The following is a 7,723-nucleotide window of genomic DNA, read 5'->3' as shown; positions in this document are numbered from 1 at the left end:
AAAAAAAAACAAAGAAAGAAATCGTTGAATAAACTGTGATGCTTTCACACAATAGAGCATCATGCAGCTGTAAAGAAAAAATGCAGAAGATCTTGAATTCATGGCTGAGTGTGGTAGCTTATGTCCGTAATCCCAGCACTTTGGGAGGCTGAAGTGGGAGGATCACTTGGGGCCAGGAGTTCGAGACCAGCCTGGGCAACATAGTGAAGCAGTCACTGTCTCTACAAAAAATATTTTTTTAATTAGCCAGGGATGGTGGCATGTTTCTGTAGTCCCAGCTACTAAGGAGGCTGAAGCAAGAAGACTGCTTGAGCCCAGGAGTTCAAGACTACAGTGAGCTGTGATCACACAACTCACCTCCAGCCTGGGTGACATGACAGAGCGAGATCATCTCTAAACAGACAAACAAAAAAGATCTTTATGAACTCATATGGGGGAGTTCCATGATACACTGTCAAGAGAAAAAAAGCAAAGCACAAAAGAATATGCAACCTTTCATGTAAGAAAAAGTGTAAATAAGAAAATACACACGTAACTGTTCATTGTTTAAAAATGCAATACAGGAATAAAAACTAGAAACCACTGAAGTTTGTTGCTTAGACAGGTGGGCAGGAAGGAAGAGAAAAGGACGGGGAGAAGGAATAACATTTCACTGAGTTTAATCTTTTGCATAGTTTTGGATATTAGAAGTGTGCTAGCGTTTTGCATATTCAAACTAATCTAAAGTAATTGGGGGAAGACTAAAATGGAATACAAACAGATAAATGAACCCAATTGTATCTCAAAAGAATATCCATAGTGAAGGGGAATAAAGAATGAATTTAAGTAATTTTTCAGCACAGTATTTTGACTATAAACCTTCAGTTTATCAACAAAAAGAAGTGCATAGATAAACAAATAAATCTTATATTCAACTTAATAGATCTGGTTTTCTGTAGAAGTGTAAGAATTCTGAAACTATTTTCTATGATTTCCAGATCTGAACAAATAAGCAAATACGCTAATGTTGTTGGTAACCAGAGTTCTTACTGTGGAAGTTAAGGAGACATAACTACGAAACCAGCAAGGCAAGCACAACCTTACAGAGGCGGCTTGGAATTAGAGATGATTAGTATTTCTGGCTTTGTCCAGCCAAAGGCCCAAAGCGCTGACATTCTAGTGGAATGAGCATGCTCTAACACACAATTCTTGGTTTCTGAAAAACAGAAAAACATTTTCTTCTGCTCAAGAGAACCAGAAATTCTTGAAGAAACAGTTGATTCAAGGACTAGGGCAGGAAAAGTGTAAGATAAATCTGGAACATGATGCTATAACAGAAATTAAGAAATAATGGCACCATATCAAAAGTATGCAAGACACACCTGAAGGCACTAAGTATCCAAATATAAAGCAGTAATAGATTATAAGCAAATGAATATAATAAGAATTCATAAATTTGTACAAATGCATACATACATACATACATAAAGAACAGCTCTTCCTTACTGTAGAATGCCAACTAATAAATGCAGAACAAATAACACTGTTAGAAAATCACCATTTTGCTACCATTCTAGTAATAGACACAGGCCATAATTATCAAGAAATGCTAAAACATGTGGGTGAAAGTTTGATGAGGATCAAGATATTTGCAGTCCCAACAAAGCTCTCCACAAACATAATTATTAATTTGAAAAGGAAAACTAGAAACTCAGTAAGCACCACTTTAGCAAGAGGAATGAAAGTCATCACCACTATGGAACAAATCTGCATCATGTGCTTTCTAGTACGATGCACTGACAAGAATACATCACTTCTGTGGTATTCTAGCCAAAAGTATATAATCTAAATCTAACAATGTGGACATATCAGACAAGCCCAAATAGAGGGATATTCTGTAAAACAATTGGCCTGACTATACCGTTCAGAATATCAAGGTCGTAAAAGAAAAAGAAGGAGGAATTGTTCCAGGTTAAAGGAGAATAAAAAGACCGGATGATCAAATGCAATATGTGATGCTGGATTTGATCCTGGCCTAGAAAAAACTTCGCTATAAATGATATTATTTGGATGATTGGTAAAATTGGAATATGGACTATAGATAACAGTGGTTATCAGTGTTAAATTCCTGCTATATTGTGGATATGTAAGAGAATTCTTTGTTTTAAGAAATGACAAATATTTCAGATGGTACAAATGCTAATTACTTCAATCTGATCACTATACATTATATGTACGGAAACACCACTATGTGCCCCGTGAATAAGTACAATTGTTATTTGTCAATTAAAAAATAAAATTAAAAAGAATTGTTTTTAGAGTGTATATAAGGAAGTATCTAGAAGTAAAGGAGCATAATGTATGTAACCTACTCTCAACGAGCCCAGATGAAGAATGATAAAGCAAATGTGGCAAATGTTAACAATTGGTCAGTTGTTGTATAATAAAGGTGGTCACTAGTTTTTTGCTACTCCTCTGATTGAAAGATGGAGTCCAATTTCCCACCTTTAAATCTGAGCTGGCTTCTTTTTTTTTTTTTTTTGAGATGGAGTCTCACTCTGTTGCCTAGGCTGGAGTGCAGTGGCACGATCTTGGTTCAGTGCAACCTCCACCACCCAGGTTCAAGCAATTCTCCTGCCTCTGCCTCCCAAGTAGCTGGGACTACAGGCGCCCGCCACCATGCCTGGCTAATTTTTGTATTTTTAGTAGAGACAGGGTTTCGCTATGTTGGGCAGGCTGGTCTTGAACTCCTGGCCTCAGGTGATGCCCCCGCCTCAGCCTCCCAAGTGCTGGGATTACAGGCGTGAGCCACTGTGCCCGGCTGGAGCTGGCTTTCGTGACTTGTTTGAATAACAGAATGTGGGGGAACTGATGCTTTGCAACTTGCAGGACTGTCATGAGAAACTTTACGCCTTCAACCTGGGGCTCTTGGAACACGTTGTCTGGGAACCTTGAACTGCTATAAGACATCCAACTCCCTGACACCACCGCACTGAAAGTGTCTTGTGTAGGTGTTCCTGTCAATAGTTCCCATTGGACCCAGCCTTCCAGCCATCCTCAGCAAGGTGCCAGAAGCTCTTTTGGATTCTCCAGACCCATCCATCCACTTGCCAAATACTATCCTATGACTTCTGTGAACACCACATTGAACGTAAATCACTAAACTGAGCTCTGCCCAAATTCTTGTCATAGAAAAGAATAATATATACTTATAATGGTGCTTGTTTTAAGCCATCAGGTTTTGGAGTAGATCTTTATACAGAAATTGATAACTAGCACTAGGTGACTGATAAAAACGGTATTCTTTGTATTGTTTTTGCAACTTTTCTGAACATTTGATATTATTCTTAAATTAAAAGAAAAAAGTTAGAGCCAGAAATGAATGGCTAAAATGAGTATGTATTTCTGTTTAAACCAATGGCCCTTTCTCCCAGCGGGAAAATCATTCAGCAGTTTCTTAAATCTGTGCCAATCTCTGGATCCAAGTTGAGCTCTCTGAGTGAAACATTATGAATCGAAACCATGAAGGGGTTCGTCGAGCTTAGATCCTCAATGTGGAACTAAGATTCATCCAAATGGAAACATCCTATCAAAAGAGCTTGCCTCTCTGGTATTCCCATGGTTCTTCTGCTTTTCCACTGGGTATCTCAGCGATATTGCAACTCAGCATAACCTAAATCAGACCCACATTTTCACCTCCTTGAGAGCCGACCCCCATCAAAACAAACAAACAAACAAAAAAATTTGGCTCTACTTTAGCCAACATAAAAGAGAGAAAGGGCATATGAATACACAAAAGGGTTCTTAGCTGCCGTAATTAAATAAATATGAAACTAAGAAATAAGCAAAAGATTTGCTTATCATATTGGCATAAATAAAAGGTTGTGAAAATATGCAAGTTGATGAGAATATAAAGATACAGGCAAGTTCCTACATGGTTGTACAATTAAGGTATTTAAAAACCTTCACAGGTCTCAGGCGGTCTCAGGCAGTCTTACTTTTGAAAGCCATACCCTACAGTATATAAAATATATTAAACTACACATACATTCATAGTAAGTGTAATTTTTGCTGATATTGAAATATTGAAAGGGTTTTTAAAATAATTTTTCTTTTGAAATGTCTTGGCTATAAGTAATTTTTATAATGGGCTATTGAATTTATAATAGGCTATTTGATTTATGATAGGCCATTTATCAACAAGAATTCACATACTTGTGAATTCCTGCAAAATGAGTAAAATATATAGCCTACAATTTTTTGTTCAAATATAATGAACTTTTTAGGAATAATAACATTACAAGTAATACATTGTAGAGCTATTTGATGAAATATTTATTGATCTCAAATTGCAGTTTCCCTTTGTGTTAGGAAGCTAATATAGGCTTTTCAGTGCCCAAACCTGTTCCTAGACCCCTAATGATAAACTATGCCTACAGAACATTTTAATGATGAAATGGCCCTAGACAAACATCTCTGCGGGACAATTATGCAATGTCTATAAAAATTGTAAATGTGCATACTTTTTTCACCAAGAAATTCCACCAAAACTAATTTATCCTACACATATACTCACAAATATACCCAAATATGTCTTTAAAATATATGTATATATTTTAAATATGATATATATTTTATATATATATATTTTTTTACTTTAAGTTCCGGGATACATGTGCTGAATGTGTAGGTTTGTTACACAGGTATACATGTGCCATGGTGGTTTTCTGTACCTATCAACCCATCATCTAGGTTTTAAGCCCTGCATGCATTAGGTATTTGTCCTAACACTCTCCTTCCCCTTGCTGCAACCACCTGACAGACCCCAGTGTGTGCTGTTCCCCTCCCTGTGTCCAAATATGTCTTTACAAGAGTGTTCATTGCTGCATTGTTTGTAATAACAAAGAATAGAAGAAACTTAAAATATCCATCAATCAGGGACTGAGTAAATAAATCATGGCATGTCTGTTCACTGGAGTACCGTGCAGCTCTTGAAAATATTGGTGTACATCTAACTGTGTTGATGTGGAAAAGTCTCTTTGTGTATTATCAAATGAAGCAAGGAAGGTTCAAAACATTGTGTATAGAACCCCATCTCCCTTCTTGCTGCATATCAGTTTTTTTAAGAAGAAGCTTTACATTTCCACATATGTTTTTGTGTTTGTGAAATAGTTCTAGAAACCTCGATGGTGGTTGTCGCTATGGAGTTGGACAGGGAGGGGGCAAGAGAAGGTCACTGGGTTTTCTTTGAATAAATCTATAGGTTATTTTCATTGTTCAACAAAGGGTAAAAGGAGAAGGAAGATGAGGCAAGAGAAGAAAAAGAAAAACATATTTCTAAACTGGATCACAAAGTTTGCCTGGCCATGGCTCTGTCCTCTATGGATTTATCTTGTGCTACTCATTTCACTGTCCTTCAGGCTCTAGCTCACTAGTCTGCTCTCCATTCTTTGCATTTTCAATCCTCCCTCTGACCTCTGGATCTTCACACATGCTGTTCCTTCTAACTGGAACTACCCCAACTAGCACACACAGTTAACTTTTACTTCCTTTTAAATGACTTTTTGCTCCTGAGGGAAGCCTTCTGTGACTTCTCAGGCTGAGCCAAGTTCCCCATTATGCATTCTTGTAGCATCAATGCTTTTCATGCATGGCATCAATCACAGTTTAAAATTCTGTATCTGTGGGCTGTTGTTTAACATCTGGCTCCCCTAGTAAATTGCTGCTAATCATTTCACTATCACTTAGCACCACATATGACACATATGAGGTGCTCCATAAGTATTAATGAGTAAATGAATCATCTAAGGGGGTTGCAAGGGGCAAGTCTCCCAATATGGAGTGGGGCGTTGTTTACCTAGCATGGCTCCTTTCAAGTTCTTCCCACTCAGTGGTCTCCTAATTTGAGCTAATGGCTTTACCTTTGTTGTGGGAAAGTGTCCTGCAAAGGTCTGCACTTCAGAAATGTTAGAACACACAAGAATGAACCCTTTCTTGTGGAAAACTGGAGGAGGTGTCAATAGGCTTCATCTTAGTACTTCTAGATTTTTGTTCATTTCAACGTTGTTAGAACTCGGCAAAATAAAAGTTTATTTTATGTTGGACACATTTTGTCATACATATGTCAAACAGGCCTAAAATAAATATAACAGAAGTAAGTGTATAGACAAAACAAAGGCAAAAGGAGATTTTCACTGCCAATATGACGAATGGATCTGATCCTCCCAGAGAGAACAATATAAACTTGGATAAACATATCAAAAAAAAAAAAAAAAAAAAAAGACCTGGGCCTGAAGAATGATGGTAAGCAAGTAGATTCTGGAGAGGCATCTACACTTGGAAAACATGAATGGCACAGATTGAATTACTCACACATGTGGCTTTTAGCCTTTGTTCCAGGTCTAAATCAGTACTACACAAAGTAGCTAAATCTCTGCTAGAAAACCAATAGTCTTTCTGGCCTGAAAAAACTAGAGGACCCTTTTCTGCCTGTGGACGCCGCAGAAGAAGCATCGTTAAAGTCTCTCTTCTCCCTGCCATCATGTGTAAGTCAGAGTCTCCTACAGAGCCCGAACAGCTAAGGAAGCTCTTCACTGGAGGGTTGAGCTTTGAAACAACCAATGAGAGCCTGAGGAGCCATTTTGAGCAATGGGGAATGCTCCAGGACTGTGTGGTAATGAGAGATCCAAACACCAAGCTCCAGGGGCTTTGGGTTTGTCACACAAGCCACTGTGGAGGAGGTGGATACAGCTATGAATGCAAGGCCATACAAAGTGGATGGAAGAGTTGTGGAACCAAAGAGAGCTGTCTCAAGAGAAGATTCTCAAAGACCAGGTGCCCGCTTAACTGTGAAAAAGATATTTGTTGGTGGCATTAAAGAAGACACTGAAGAACATCACCTAAGAGATAATTTTGAACAGTATGGAAAAATTGAAGTGATTGAAATCATGACTGACTGAGGCAGTGGCAAGAAAAGGGGCTTTGCTTTTGTAACCTTTGACGACCATGACTCCGTGGATAAGATTGTCATTCAGAAATACCATACTGTGAATGGCCACAACTGTGAAGTTAGGAAAGCCCTGTCAAAGCAAGAGGTGGCTAGTGCTTCATCCAGCCAAAGAGGTCGAAGTGGTTCTGGAAACTTTGGTGGTGGTCGTGGAGGTGGTTTTGGTGGGAATGACAACTTTGGTCGTGGAGGAAACTTCAGTGGTCGTGGTGGCTTTGATGGCAGCCGTGGTGGTGGTGGATATGGTGGCAGTGGGGATGGCTATAATGGATTTGGTAATGATGGAAGTAATTTTGGAGGTGGTGGAAGCTACAATGATTTTGGCAATTATAACAATCAGTCTTCAAATTTTGGACCCATGAAGGGAGGAAATTTTGGAGGCTGAAGCTCTGGCCCCTATGGCGGTGGAGGCCAATACTTTGCAAAACCATGAAACCAAGGTGGCTATGGTGGTTCCAGCAGCAGCAGTAGCTATGGCAGTGGCAGAAGATTTTAATTAGGAAACAAAGCTTAGCGGGAGAGGAGAGCCAGAGAAGTGACAGGGAAGCTACAGGTTACAACAGAGTTGTGAACTCAGTCAAGCACAGTGGTGGCAGGGCCTAGTGCTACAAAGAAGACATGTTTTAGACAAATACTCACGTGTATGGGCAAAAAACTCAAGGACTGTATTTGTGACTAATTGTATAATAGGTTATTTTAGTTTCTGTTCTGTGGAAAGTGTAAAGCATTCCAACAAAG

General features: G+C 38.7%; 1 pseudogene; it reads left to right on the top strand.

The window, feature by feature from the left end:
- Nucleotides 1-6,457: 6,457 nt before the first annotated feature.
- On the top strand, nucleotides 6,458-7,493 carry LOC102122969 (heterogeneous nuclear ribonucleoprotein A1-like; annotated as a pseudogene).
- Nucleotides 7,494-7,723: the final 230 nt, after the last annotated feature.

This window comes from Macaca fascicularis, chromosome 2, assembly GCF_037993035.2.
Source record: "Macaca fascicularis isolate 582-1 chromosome 2, T2T-MFA8v1.1".
Taxonomy (NCBI): domain Eukaryota; kingdom Metazoa; phylum Chordata; class Mammalia; order Primates; family Cercopithecidae; genus Macaca; species Macaca fascicularis.
Note: the sequence above shows the minus strand (reverse complement) of the source record. Positions and strands in the feature narration are given on the sequence as shown.